Source organism: Thermobia domestica, chromosome 1, assembly GCF_964235325.1.
Source record: "Thermobia domestica chromosome 1, izTheDome1.hap1.1, whole genome shotgun sequence".
Classification (NCBI taxonomy): Eukaryota; Metazoa; Arthropoda; class Insecta; order Zygentoma; family Lepismatidae; genus Thermobia; species Thermobia domestica.
In genome coordinates, this window is record NC_137454.1 from 216,705,646 (window position 1) to 216,719,395 (window position 13,750).

At 35.5% G+C, this 13,750-nt stretch overlaps 1 protein-coding gene across 7 annotated transcripts in view; it reads left to right on the forward strand.

The window, feature by feature from the left end:
* The window catches only part of LOC145693750 (uncharacterized), a 290,468-nt gene that overhangs the window by 42,476 nt on the left and 234,242 nt on the right, over positions 1 to 13,750 (forward strand). For 5 of the 7 annotated variants that reach the window (XM_081770044.1, XM_081770042.1, XM_081770047.1 and 2 more), the window contains exon 1: positions 2,723 to 2,858. The exons of 1 other annotated variant lie outside the window; for it this stretch is intronic. The gene's annotated coding sequence lies outside the window, so the exon portion shown is untranslated. Of the gene's footprint in view, positions 1 to 2,722; positions 2,859 to 13,750 lie in introns of those variants that run through there. One more of the 7 variants, XM_081770046.1, reaches the window with a different exon arrangement.

Below are 13,750 nucleotides of genomic sequence, written 5' to 3' on the forward strand. Positions count from 1 at the left end.
AGATATGATTTCAATACAAATACTTGATAGACAACAAAAAGCCGTGCTGTCTCAGTGGTTGAGCGCTCACCTCAGGTGCGTGGAATCCCTGGCTGGATCCTAGCTCGCGCTAAATTCTGCTTGTGGTATACAAACAATTGTGTGTGGGTTTTCTCGGAGTCCTCCCGCCTCCTTCCACTATCTTAATCCACCATTATTATCTATCTCATCATGACCGTCATCCAAAGTTTTACTGAATATTCGTAGGACGTTAAACCTTAGAAAATGAAAGCACAAGTAGCTACAACAATTCGATTGATTTGCTTATTTAAATTTAGTGTCTCTTTTCAGCAGCGAAGCTATGAGATGTGGACTTACAGTTTAAGGTGGAATCCGAACCACGGTAATCGTTCAAATTTTTGTAAGGCGCTTCCACCGGGAATCGAACCCGGGACTCTGTGCACCGAAGATGGTGCGCGAATGCTAGCCAGTAGACCAGCGGAGAGAGCCACAATAATACGAGTAATGAATGATTGTGTTACTGTATTTATAGACGTAAAATATAGTTTGCAATAACGTATCTTACCTTAGAAAAAAAAAAAAAAAAGATTAAACTTCACTTTCTTTCCGTGTGTAACGAGAGTTGAACATGTGATGGCCAGAAGACACCCACGTATGAGCAGCAGTAACAGCATCCCATAATTTTAAAGGAGATCCACTGAGTTTAATTGTTAATAAAGATTGAAAGGTACTCGCCAACATACAGTTTCTTTCGAAACTTTTAATATGAACAACACTGAATCCACATAATGGCACAGAACGGACTTTCCGCGTTAAGTCTTTAAGAACTAGAAAATCATTTACCGACTTAGAACTTGACTTGTACTCTCTCCATTCTGACACTGTAGAACCCCCGTTTGGTCTAGTGGCTAGCACGCTTGACTTCGGTTAACGTGGTCCCTGATTCGATTCCCGGTGGTGTATAGTTGAACGAGCAAAGTGGTCGGATTCCATTATAATCAGTAGGTCCACGTCTCCTTTAGGCTAGCAGGCATAATCGTGGGACGTTAAACTAAATCAAACCAAGCCATTCTAACACTGCAGTATCAATATTTAATCCAAATAATTGAGCTGCTTTATATACGTCTACGTTACCGTATAAACCAAACCATTCATGCTATTACGATCATTATTTTCAAACACTGAAAAGCATTTTAGGACATCATTAGAAGGAAACCTTTCCACTTCTTCTACTAAACCCTGGATTACCTGCCCCCTTATTTGATCAAACTCACTATCATCACTCTCTGTATCAGGCGCTTGTCTGCAGTGCACTGATACAAAGACTTTGGTAGACATCATCTTTCATACGCATTTCTCTCAGAGCTTGGATTAAAGATTCAATTCTTGCTCTATTTCATTGTACGAAACTGGTTCCTTTTGCATTGTTTTACTAATATTAGACAGAATGGACGCAATATCCAGAAGAAAACCGAGCAATAGAATGTTCTTTTTCTCCAACAGATTTTTTTTTTCGTTTTGTTTTGTTTTGTTTTCTAAATACCACTCAGTTTAAAACTATCTCTGTTGAAATGGTCAGCATTTTCATACTCCAAAAGTAGGAATTGCATTATACAAGAAAAATATGTAAAGACTGCAAATAATACATGCTCCTCATTTGAAATCCAACGTATGTGAAACAATCTTTTGATTTTTAGCAGTCCTGCGGCATCTGTGACTGTCGCGATACTTTAAGTTTTGCAGCTGTATGAAGTTAGCCTAACAAATATTCAAAGTTGTGAACAGAATTCACATCAAAAACTCTTTCAAATACAAGATCCATTCGATGTGCCATGTAGTGTACGCTAGTTAGGCACTGTTCGACATTTCTTCTAATTTGGGCAGCAACACCTTGTTTCTCCCAGTAAACACTACATCCCCGTCCGAACCAAATCTCACAAGCTTTTCTTTAAGATTAAAAATATGCCATCTTCGGAAAACCTTTGAATAATTTTCTCTTCAAGGAATTTTGCATCGGCATTTTCTACAGGCACTAATTTATAAAAACAACAACAATGGTTATTTTCTTCGTCCATATATGTTACATATAAAAGCAAGTGCTTATCCGCAAACCTGTTTGTAGATTCATCAACTGTTTAAGAAATTTTACCAATTTTGCACGCAACTGGTACGCTAGAGAATAAAGGTCTCCATCTCGTCACAACGAAACAGCCGACAAAGTTAAACACCTGATACCTTTACAACTAAACTACGTTTTTGAAAAACAGGCATGCATTCAAATTTGTTTGTTTGAAAATTTTCATTATAGACCTACTTATATTTTCATATTAAGGTGTCCCCCCTAACATATTTTGGTGGGGGGGAAACTCAAGTATAAAATTTTTGGTGGGGGGGAAATCCCTCCCGTCCCCCCCGGGATTTCGCACCCTGATTAATAGATTATGAAGATAATAGGAAAAAGAAGAAATAACATACTTGGCTATCTTATTCGGTACTCCGATTGGATTACCGTGCTGATAGAGAGAAAGGCAGAAGTAAAATCAGGAAGAGGAAGACCAAGGATAGAATATCTAGATATAGTTACGAAGTAGAGACCTTATCAAAGTATAAAACAACTCTCCCAAGGGAAAGAAAAGTTTTAAAATTTTCATGAGAAAGAAGAGGAAATTCTTATTACATAACTTCTATCATAGGAATTGGACTCTACAATACTAGGGAAATTTTGATAAGAAAAGAGAAAATTTTATGTCAATTGAGGGAAATTTTCGTAACCTACGAACACTGGAGCCACGTTATGTTGTGATTGGTTTAGCCAGAAGAGTGTGAAATAGACAAAGTGTAGTTGCCAGAAAGAGCTCGTAAGTACTTCAATAATACAGAAGAGTAAACGTAGGTTTGATTGTATACTGTGATTATTATTCACGAGAATAAAATGATAATATTGTTTCCTAGATGTCGGATTAGAGCATTGGTATAACCAAGGTTGATTGCAATAGCTATATCCTTGTACACGCCTTTAGTTACATTATTTATATCATACAGTAGAGTAATAAAAGCTTAAATCAGATTTGCAATGTGATCTAAATATTAATAATATTTACTATATTATAAAGAAAAGAAAGATTAGGGTTGCGTTGAATGTGCTTCTCATAGAATGTGAAGCAAGGAAGTAATGTCGAGAAGCCACGACATGCTCACTTTATACGATGCATACGTTGCACTTGAATTACATGTTTTATTATTATAGCTAGACGCTCATCGAAAAGCAAAAGAAGCAGAATAAATCATATCGTGGTGGCAGATTAATATCTGTAATATAAGTATAAGTATCACTTAACGTGGTATTTGTGAAGATGACATTTGTTGACACAGCGCCCCTCTTACGCTGTCAAAATAATTTATGATGATTAGAATCGTAATGCAACTAAGAGTAAATAGGTAAATAGCCTCAGGATGAAAACGGAAAATTAGTACATATTAAGAGTCTTAACTGTCAAGAATTGGATCGTTTATAGCTTAAGTGATCGATTTAGGTATAATGAACGTGATGTTTTGTTCAGCAAATGTTTGCTAGTTACCCCAAAATTGAAAGGTTTACACGAGAAATAGAACAGCGAAATGGTTTCAGATATTACATCAATCTCTTGTTGAGCTTGGAGCGTTTAAATTCAACTTTACTCTTTTGCAACATGCTCGTTTAAGCGCATACCTACCGTCTCTGACGCGCCTGCTGCATACGGAGGCAATCTCGCACTGCTGTGTGGGCTACGCCCCTGTGCTGACTCGGTTAAATGCAGTTCGCGCTTTATAGTGCAAACTTAGCATAGGTTTGTATTCTCGCACTGTATTTTTACGGCATATGTTCGTACTCTGTATTTATGACCATAATGGTTGAGCCTTCCTAAAGTAAATTCGCACGAGGAGCAGCCAGGACATAATATTACGTAGCTAACTGTGTAAGAGAGCATTTATTTCGTTAATCCCGGCCAGCTTTTCAACATGACAGTAATGGATAGGTTAGGTTAGGTTTGTTCACTTAGTACATAGGTGTGGTGCGACGGGGCTTATCGATACTTAAACCTGTAAGCAGGGTTGGCAAAAACCATGGTTTTTATTTAAAAAAAAAAACAGTTTTTTTTTTTGTTTAAACGAGGTTTTTTTGGTTTAAATAATGGACAGAAATTAGTTTGTTTCGCCTTGGTGTTGTTATGCAACAACAAGGTTATGCTAGAAGGGGTCACATAAGCTTAAAGCGGAGTCCAAACCGTTTCTCGGCTTACATCCAAGAGAAATTGCCCATTTGGACACGAAACCGGGACTAATTGGTCACAAATGCGATTGCCGACTCACTCACGAAGGACTTCTGATAAAAATACGTTGTACTGATCTTTACATAGGCCTACTTGTTAATATAATTGTCAAGAGTCATATCAGAAGGACAAAAAGAGAAAGTAAAAACATTGTACAGAATTATATATGAATCGGGAAACTCCCGCGTTAGCTATTGGGAAAATCCTGTTATTACTTTAAATGTATTTGTATGTAAAATTTTAAGGTCAACGTATCATAATCACTACGCTAAAACTGAGGTATTAAATTACAAATTTGGTATGTAGATATCATTCAATAAAATTAAAACAAAGTCAAATCCAAGCTGATGTTGGAAGCTACGTAGGCAGTTGATAAATTTTGCCAATTTCTATCAATATGTTAAAGCAACTTTGGCTTCTTTATAAAACAACAGGCATTCATTCAAATAGAAATATATAATTTGGTTTCATTTCGTATGTTTAGGCTTAACATCATTATGAAATACCAAGGTTATCAGGGAGAAGACTTTTGCTTAGAGGGACACCTCGAATCGCTACGTGGTTTACACTTGAAAGATAGGTTGTGGTTCGACCGAGAATTGAACACGGTACCCCTTGATTAAAAGGTGAAAAGTAGATAAACGTAATGCGGATGGTTTGATATGTGGAAACGTCACCATGAAGTTCACACTATTTAAAGCTTTTTTTGTTCTTTGTTTTTTGGTTTAAACCTTTTTTTTTTTTTTGAAAAAACCAGCTGGTTTAAACCACCTTGGTATAAACCAGCCAACCCTGCCTGTAAGAGTACCAAAGGGCGAGAAATTAAATTTTCAAGCAGTTTAGCTGAAACATCCTGTCTTACATCTGATTTAGCCATTGTCAAATCGAACAATGTTAGTGTCGCGTGAATTTTCCGATTTGTATTTAAAAATATAGGCCTATACCGGTACATGGAAGTATATTATAGTGGAAGCATAAATGTGGAGTTTTGGCCTTGTTGTCCTGGTGGGAGCGGATTCAAAATTGCTGACCTGAATATTTCAGCTGATTTTCAACATTTTATCACTTCAGACCTACTGGTTCGATGTCAGCGTTCAGGATATTGCTGGAAAGTATATTTCATTGTAATTAGCACATATTAGATACATAGTTGCATAAAAAATGTGAAAAACAAGAAAATGTCCCAATTGAGATTTTTTTCGGATGGCATTTAGTATCTCTCCCAACTCGTTTTATGGCTCCAGAACCGAGCACCTTGTTTTTGTCTAAATTGTGATAAAGGTAGAAGTACAAGGGCCCTGGTGGCTTCTAACTCCTTTCGCTAGCTGTCCCTAGCTCAGCTATATTTTGTAAAGTAAGTGACACACTGTAAATCTTATATGTGCAAGATTGAGGGAGATACTAAATATCAGCCTTTTTTTCTTCTGAAACAAAGGTATAGAGTGTTCATAATCTACGCAAGTCATACGTAGTAGGTGATTACTAGGTACATTAATTGGAAACTGTTAGCCTACCTCTTTTCACATGAAAAAGTGGAAAATCGCGTAGGTTGACAGCACTGTATCTCAAGTTTGGAATCAGTACCAAGGGTAAAAGTTATGCAATATATGTTTTAATGCTACCTTAGTTTACGGCAAAAAGGATAAACTTGTACAAATAACAGTCTACAGAAATAATAATTTTTGTAAATATCATGCTGCCTATAATTATGCAATTTAAGCGAGTCTGCTCATCTATACTGGCAGAGTTCCCCATCTCATATACAAAACGTCGGAAACGTTCTCAGACAGTCGAAAGTGGTACCTACATTTTCAAGTAACTAAAGCAGCTCAAAATGTTTGATTGTCTTTCCGAGGTTCATAGAATATGCGAGTACTTTCCTGAAGGTTTCGGAATGTTCGAGTACTTACCTGAAGTCACCAGAATGTTCTAGAGTCTTGTTCTCTCAGCTTCTAGAACGTTCCACGACTTCCTCAGTTTGTAGATCATTATGGAATGATCGCAGTAGATGTTGGATATGCACAGACTGATCTAGGAAAACACATTTAAAGTTCGTGCGGTTTTCCTTGCTTTTCAGAACTATATATAAGGAGCCATTATTGAAGCAATCGCACCAAACATTCCGTGAAAGGTTACAGTGGAGCATAAGACTATTACGGATTCATTAAAAAGTGCCTCACAATAACTTTTAACTGGTAAAAGATAAATCATACAGCAATGAGTACCGTTGCTAACTGTGACTTCTTTGAACTTCGTTTTGTATGCCATCAAACATCATATCTCAGGAAGAAACCAATGCCAATGTTAGTTGCAGTAAATACTTTGCCATTGAGTGAACAAACGCTACTTAGTTTAAGCTGCAGACATGATTGATTCACGAATCATCTATTTATATCACAAACAAGTGTATCTTAAATATCTTGATAGAAAGGTCAGGAGAAGTTGTTATGCCATTTGGAAGATTCATAGCAAGCCGGTGAAAGGAATCAAAAAGATCACTGTACAGCTAGCTGAAAAATATCCCCATCTTAAACGTGTGCGTGCCTACAAATTGTGTCGTAAGTGTATACAGAAACTAAATGGTTGTGAACGTAACAGTGCTAGTGTGTCATGTAGTGGCTCAAACAGTGATTCAGAAGTAGTGGATGGAATTGAAGGAATCAACACATCCTTCACTAAATTGGGAGTAAGTCTAATAAAAAGAAGGATATCCTTTGAACAACGAGTAAGTTAAAGGTGAAAGGAAGGTTGCTTAAATATGTGAAAGTGCTAGGGAAAAATAAATGGTAAAGTACGGGAAGTAGAGCTGGAATTTCTTAGCAAGTCTGTCCGTATCTGAAGGAAGTGGTACGCATAAATTTTTACCAAATGACTGCAAAAAATTAATGGAGAATCTCCGAAATAATGGTAAAAGTAGCTCTCCAGAACTAAAATATCAGGTCCTCACACTGGTGCCATCATGTTGGACTGCACACAAAGTAGGATTGGCAAAAACCTTTAAAAAAAAACTTTTTTTGGTTTAAATGATTTGCTCTATGTATTTATATTACATATGGACAGAAATAAGTTTGTTTCGTCTTGGTGTTATTATGCAACAACGGGATTAAAAGTGCGGGACAAGAATAAACGACCAAAAATGCCATTAAAACTAATGGCGTTTATGGTCATTTATTCTTGTCCCGTACTTTATGCTGAAAGAAGTCACATAAGCTTAAAGCGGAATCCAAACTGCTTCTCGGCTTACATCCGAGAGAAATTATCCTCCATTTGGACTCGACACTGGGACTAATTGGCCTCAAATACGATGAGTCTGCCGACTCACTCACGAACCAATGATAAAAATACATTGTAGTGATCAGTGGCGGCGGTTGGACGTTAAAAGTGAGGGGGCAAGACATGATCTGAATATTTGTATATAAATGTTAGTTTTCCTGGTTGTTTCTAACATTTTGTTTGACGAAAGGTTGTATAACTAATAGCATACTATATTTTCAGTTAAAATACCGTATATCGTATATAATAGTTTATTAAGTAAATTGAGAAGAACAACGCAAGTAGATACTAGCCCTTTGTACTCTTAAACAACGAAAGTGTAAGAAGAGATTTGATTCCTTGCTCATGAACATCTTAAAATTCTGTCTGGAAAATTGTGTGATCAGATTATTTAATAAATTTGCAAAACAAATAAATAGAAAGGATAATATTAATCATAGTAATGAATAATGATGCTTGTTTTGCAAAAGTTATATTGAAACTGAGGATTAATGAAAAACTTAATATTTAATTCCACACATGATATTAAATGTATGTTATTACTCTTAGAAAATGAAAGACAGTAAATACTACAAGCATATGCTACGACATTTAAAGAAATATTTGCTTTTGCAACTTCTTAAAATATGTTCGTTGCCATTAGGTGAAGATTTCACTTACTTGGAACACATCAAAACACAACAATACTTACAGTCCACACTTCAGTTATACAAAATAAACTTAAAACCTAGAATTATGTTCAATTTACTAAATTTTATTGTATATACACTCGTACATCCTTAAACACAACACTTCACTCGTATATAACACTACAAAACAATGGAAAAGGTAGAAGTTGTTTCTTATCACGCTCTTTTTAATCGATATTCCTTACTTTAGAAAGAAGAAAAGACATTTTAGGAACTGTCAATTTTTGTGCAATTAAAGAATAACTTGTGAAATAGGCCCTACTTTTTTGCATAATGTTCTTTCGATTAGCTTCAAAGCGGCTCACTAACATATCGAGCCCTTGTAAGATGAAATGAAAGTATGCTGAAATTGTGCTCCAATAGGTTATTTTTTGGGGTTATTTTCTGTGGCGATTAAAACGCAATTACTGTAGCTTTCTTTACTCCACGGGAAGACAACCAATACGTATTCACGCAACAGCAAATATTATATGGCAGCATTTTTTCCTATTAATCAGTAACACATACAAAATCGTTACATTTCCAAATGAAACTATATACATTAATTGGTTACTTAAAAAAAGTGCGGGGGCAACTGCCCCCCTTTGCCCCCCAGTGATCTTTACATATAATCGTCAAGAGTCATTTCGGAAGGACAAAAAGATAAACAGTTGCAAAAATGAAACCATTATAGATAAATCAGGAAAATCCCGTTATTCCTTGGTGTGTAAAACTTTAAGGTAAACGTATCATAATCAATACGTTAAAACTGAGGGATTAAATCACAAATTTAGTATTAGATATCATTCAATAATATTAAAACTGAAAGTCCAATCCAAGCTAATGTTGGAAGCTACGTAGGCAGTCGATAAATTTTGCCAATTTCTATCAATAGATTTAAGCAACCTTGGTTTCTTTATAATACAACAGGTATTCAGGCAAGCAGAAATATGCAATTTGATGTCGTTTCGTATGTTTATGTGCAACATTCTTATGCAATACAGAGGTTATCAAGGAGAAGAGTTTCACTTAAAGTGACACCCGAACCGCTACTTGGTTTACACTTGAAAGAAAAGTTGTGGTTCGACCGAGACTTGAAAATGGTGATAAAACTGAAGTAGATGGTTCGATATGTGGAAACGTCATCATGAAGTTCACACGATTTAAAGCATTTTTCGTTCTTTTTTTCTGGTTTGAACTTTTTTTAAACCAGCTGGTTTAAACGAGCCAACCCTGACACAAAGTAATGGACCTTTTGGTGCTCCTAAATATGCTGTTACACAATCGAAGAACTTATTGTGTGATAGTGGTGTGTTATCAAAACCTGGTTCAAAGCTAAGTCGTGGCATTAGTGTGGATGTTGTGAAATCAGTTCACCAGTTTAATGAAAATCCAAACAGCAGATGTCCTGGAAAGAAAGACACAGTGCCTATCCAACATGGTAAATAAGTGAAGGCGAAACATCTGATGTTAGTAGAGTTGAAGGAAGATTAAAATAGTTTTATGCAAACATATCTTGGCATGAAAATGAGGCTGTCATAATTTGCTGGTTCAAAATGCGTTCAAAATGGTGTGTGCTTCCAGGTTCTTTAGGTACGCTCAATGTTTGTGTTCGTGTATACCATGAGAAAGTAAAGCTCATGATTCAAGCTACTGGTGTCAAAGAGGATTACAAATGTTTGCTATCAAAAATGGTTTGTAACATGGACTCTGAAAAGTACATGCTCGGAACGTGTACCTTATGTCCAGGTGTGCTTGGCTTAAAAATATGTACGTATTCAGTAGAAATGATGATATTGAATTCAGACAGTGGGTACGTATAGACAGAATCACATTTCTAACTCTTGTAAAGTCAGTGGAGTGCTTTCAGAAGTTACTTGTAGAAAATCTCAGTCTGAAGAAGCATCAATATGTATGTAAAGCAAAGTCAGCATATCTAAGGATATTGAAGCAGAATTTACCATTTAACATTACCGTTTGCTTCGTAGACTTTTCTAAAAACTATTTCTTTATAATGAAGAATGCTGTACAAGGGTTTCACTGGGAATTTTTGCAACCCACAATTCACCCGTTTGTTGTGTAACTGAAGATCCAGGTACACAGTAGTTTCATATGCTGTCATCAGTGATGTTACCCGTTATGACAATGCTACCTTTTACATATTTCAGCAGTTCATTATTACAGAAAGAGGAGGAGTTACCTCATATATTAGTGATCCATTACCAGGGTTAGCTGTTTTTTCAACAAAAAACAAAACAAAAAAATAATTTAAACCAAAAAACGAAAAATGTTCGTAAAAGTGTAAGTGTTCGTAAAATATTGCATCACTTATACATTTTTGGGTTATCACGTTTCATTCCCTATATTATTCGTATTATATTCAGTCCTAAATTCCCCATTCATTACTTAAAGAGATTATACTACAAAAGCAACTTTTTTTTATGAGTTTATGAATGTTTCTTTTGTGATTTTTTAAATAGTTTGTTATTTTTATGCAGTTACAATCAAAGAAGAATTCTAAATATTGTTTCCTTTTAATAATGTTTATTATTGATAAAATACATCGAATTGCCGTACTTTTTTGAGCGGGGGGTCTTACAAATCCTACGAGAGACATTTATTGAAATCAGAAGTATCTTTGGTATCTGTTTATGTATAAATGAGTCAGAACCAAAGTGAACTCAAATAATTCGTATCTTTATTCACTTTTCTTACTGATATGCAAATTAAGTCGTTGTATTTCTTAACTTGGACTAATAAAAGTTGTAGTGAACTAACTTGGACTAAATTAGTTCTTCTGTACTCTACAGTACTTTGAAATTATCCATATGTAATTCTGTATAATGGTTTCACTTGTGTAATTGTTTATCTTTCTGTCCTGAAATGATTCTTGACAATTATATTAACAAGTATGTAAAGATCAGTACAAAATATTTTTATGAAGAGTTCTTCGTGAGCGAGTAGGCAGACGTATCGCATTTGTGGCCAGTTAGTCCCGGTTTCGAGTTCAAATGGTGGACAATTTCTCTTGGATGTAAACCAACAAGCGGTTTGGATTCCACTTTAAGCTTATGTGACCCCTTCCAGCATAACCCGGTTGTTGCATAATAGCACCAAGGCGGAACAAACTTATTTCTGTCCATATGTGATATAAACACACAGAGCAAATTATTTAAACAAAATAAATAAATAAATAAAATAAAAATAAATAAAAAAGAGTTTAAACCAAAGAACCGTTTTCTTTTTTTCAATAAAAACCATGGTTTTTGCCGACCCTGTCCATTACTTTGGTGGTGGAACAGCTTCACATTATAAAAACAAATGTAATTTCGTAAATCTGTGCCATCACGAATCGGACTTTAAGCTGAAAGCAACGTGGCACTTTTTTTGGTACCTGCCACGGTGAAAGCCTATGTGAAAGTATAGTGGTGAAATCAGTGGTAGCAAAGGCCAGTCTACGTGAAGTTATTTTGATATCGCGTCACTTATATTAATGGGCTATACAAAATGCAAGTGGTATCAAGCTCGGTTACATACCCCAAGAAAGTGTTAACAGTACTAAATATTGCCTTGCAACAAGGGTATGAGAAGGCCGGGACAAGGGAGGCGTATTGCTTTCTTCTGCTTGAGACAAGTAACTTTAAAATGTCGATAGTGAGTGGAAGTTTTTATCAAGAATAGTAACCGTGGCAAAGTCTTTAGATCAAAATTATGTCTTGTGTTTTGAATTTTGGGAATGAGTTGTTCATTATGGTGGCTACGAATATCTGGGTGAGGTTGTAGAGGTACAAGACAAGGGACTAAAAGTTAGTTAAATGATACTATATTTAGGAAAACATTTAAGTAGCCAAATAGCCCAGATGCTGTCACTTATTGCGTATACGCCAACTATAACAGTGGAACATCGTGGCCAGTTTGTATTTATAGGTCTTGATTGGACAACAGTGATTCTTACAATGATGCAATGATTACAATACACATGTATAACTTTCTTGCTTTCTTTTAATTTTACAGTGCATCGCTTCATCTATCTATACACGCAACAGACTTGTTGGAAATGTCAAAAACACTACAATATACTAATTAGTGGCAGTGATATTTACAAAACTTCATATTTCTGTAGAATGTTATTTATACAAGCTGATTCCTTTTGCGCTGAACTAAGGCAGCATTGAAGTAACTGTTAGATATTATTTTGTCCTTAGTACTGGTTCCAAACATAAAGTACAGTGTTGCAACCTACGAGATTTTCCCCCCTTTTTTAATATTCGACGTGTCATATTTCGTTTTTGTTTTTGAAAAGAGGTAACATTTTGCAATTAATATATCTAGTAATTATTTACTAACTATAACTTACGTGAGTTATGAACCCCTTGTACCTGTGTTTCAAAAGAAAGAAAAAAAATCTTGAAATTATGAAAGCAACTATCTACCTAAAATGTATTAGTCACAATAAAATATACTGTCCATTTACTTTCCAGTAATATCCTGAACGCTTACACCGAACTAGTAGAGCTGAACTTGTAAAATGTTGAAAATAAGCCAAAATATTCAGGTCACCCGTTTTGAATCCACTACCCCGTAGTTACCACCGGAGCGATAGGGCCAGAACTCCACATTTATGCTTTTATTATGATATACTTTCACATTTATTTTTTAAATAGAAATCGGAAACACACAAGCCATAACTTTTTCTCTAAATGACCGATTTGACAAGGATTGTCTTATCTGCGAAATACAGAGGCCTGTTGCTAAAAGTGTAATATCTAAGGAACTTAATTATTCAGACATCCAAACTTCCCTAATCCTGAGGAAACCGACTCTACTCTACCCTATTTATCACTACATTACTCTACGATACCCTTTCAAAGCGATATATCTCTTATTACCAGGGCCCGGATCTTGTTGACCTAAAATTTTCTAGAAAGTGACCTATAAAGTGACACTAAAATTCCTGTAAAATGCCCCTAAAATTAACAAAAATTAACCTTAAAACTTGCGTCTTCTTAAATGTTTATTTCGTAAAACATTGACAGTTTTTAAATATCCATTGGATTTTAATTAACGTTTGTCACTCATATTGAAAAAGTTTTGTTTCAGTTAGTTGCAGTCCATTGATCATTTATGTCCGTTGATCAGTTCATTGTACGGCATTCTACGTACTGAAAGCGTCAATTCACTCCCGAGTTGAAACTAGGAAGCACTCTTAAACAATAAAAGTTCGCAAGTGTAGACTACATGAGAATAATAGATAAAAGCCCTGTTTAAAATCCTTGTACGCCTTCTAATCCATTTTTAGTTATTCATATGGTCACATCATTTGTGGTCAACAACCCAAAACTATCCGTTCGGCCACCTACCAACCTCCACCTTTCGTCAACCAGCTACAGCTTAGTTTTCATTAGCTTGTTAAGAATGCAGTTTTTCCACCCCAATGGTCAGGAACCATGAAAAGAGATTTATTTATCTTCGTCTTTTTCACATCCGTAAACAGTGTTC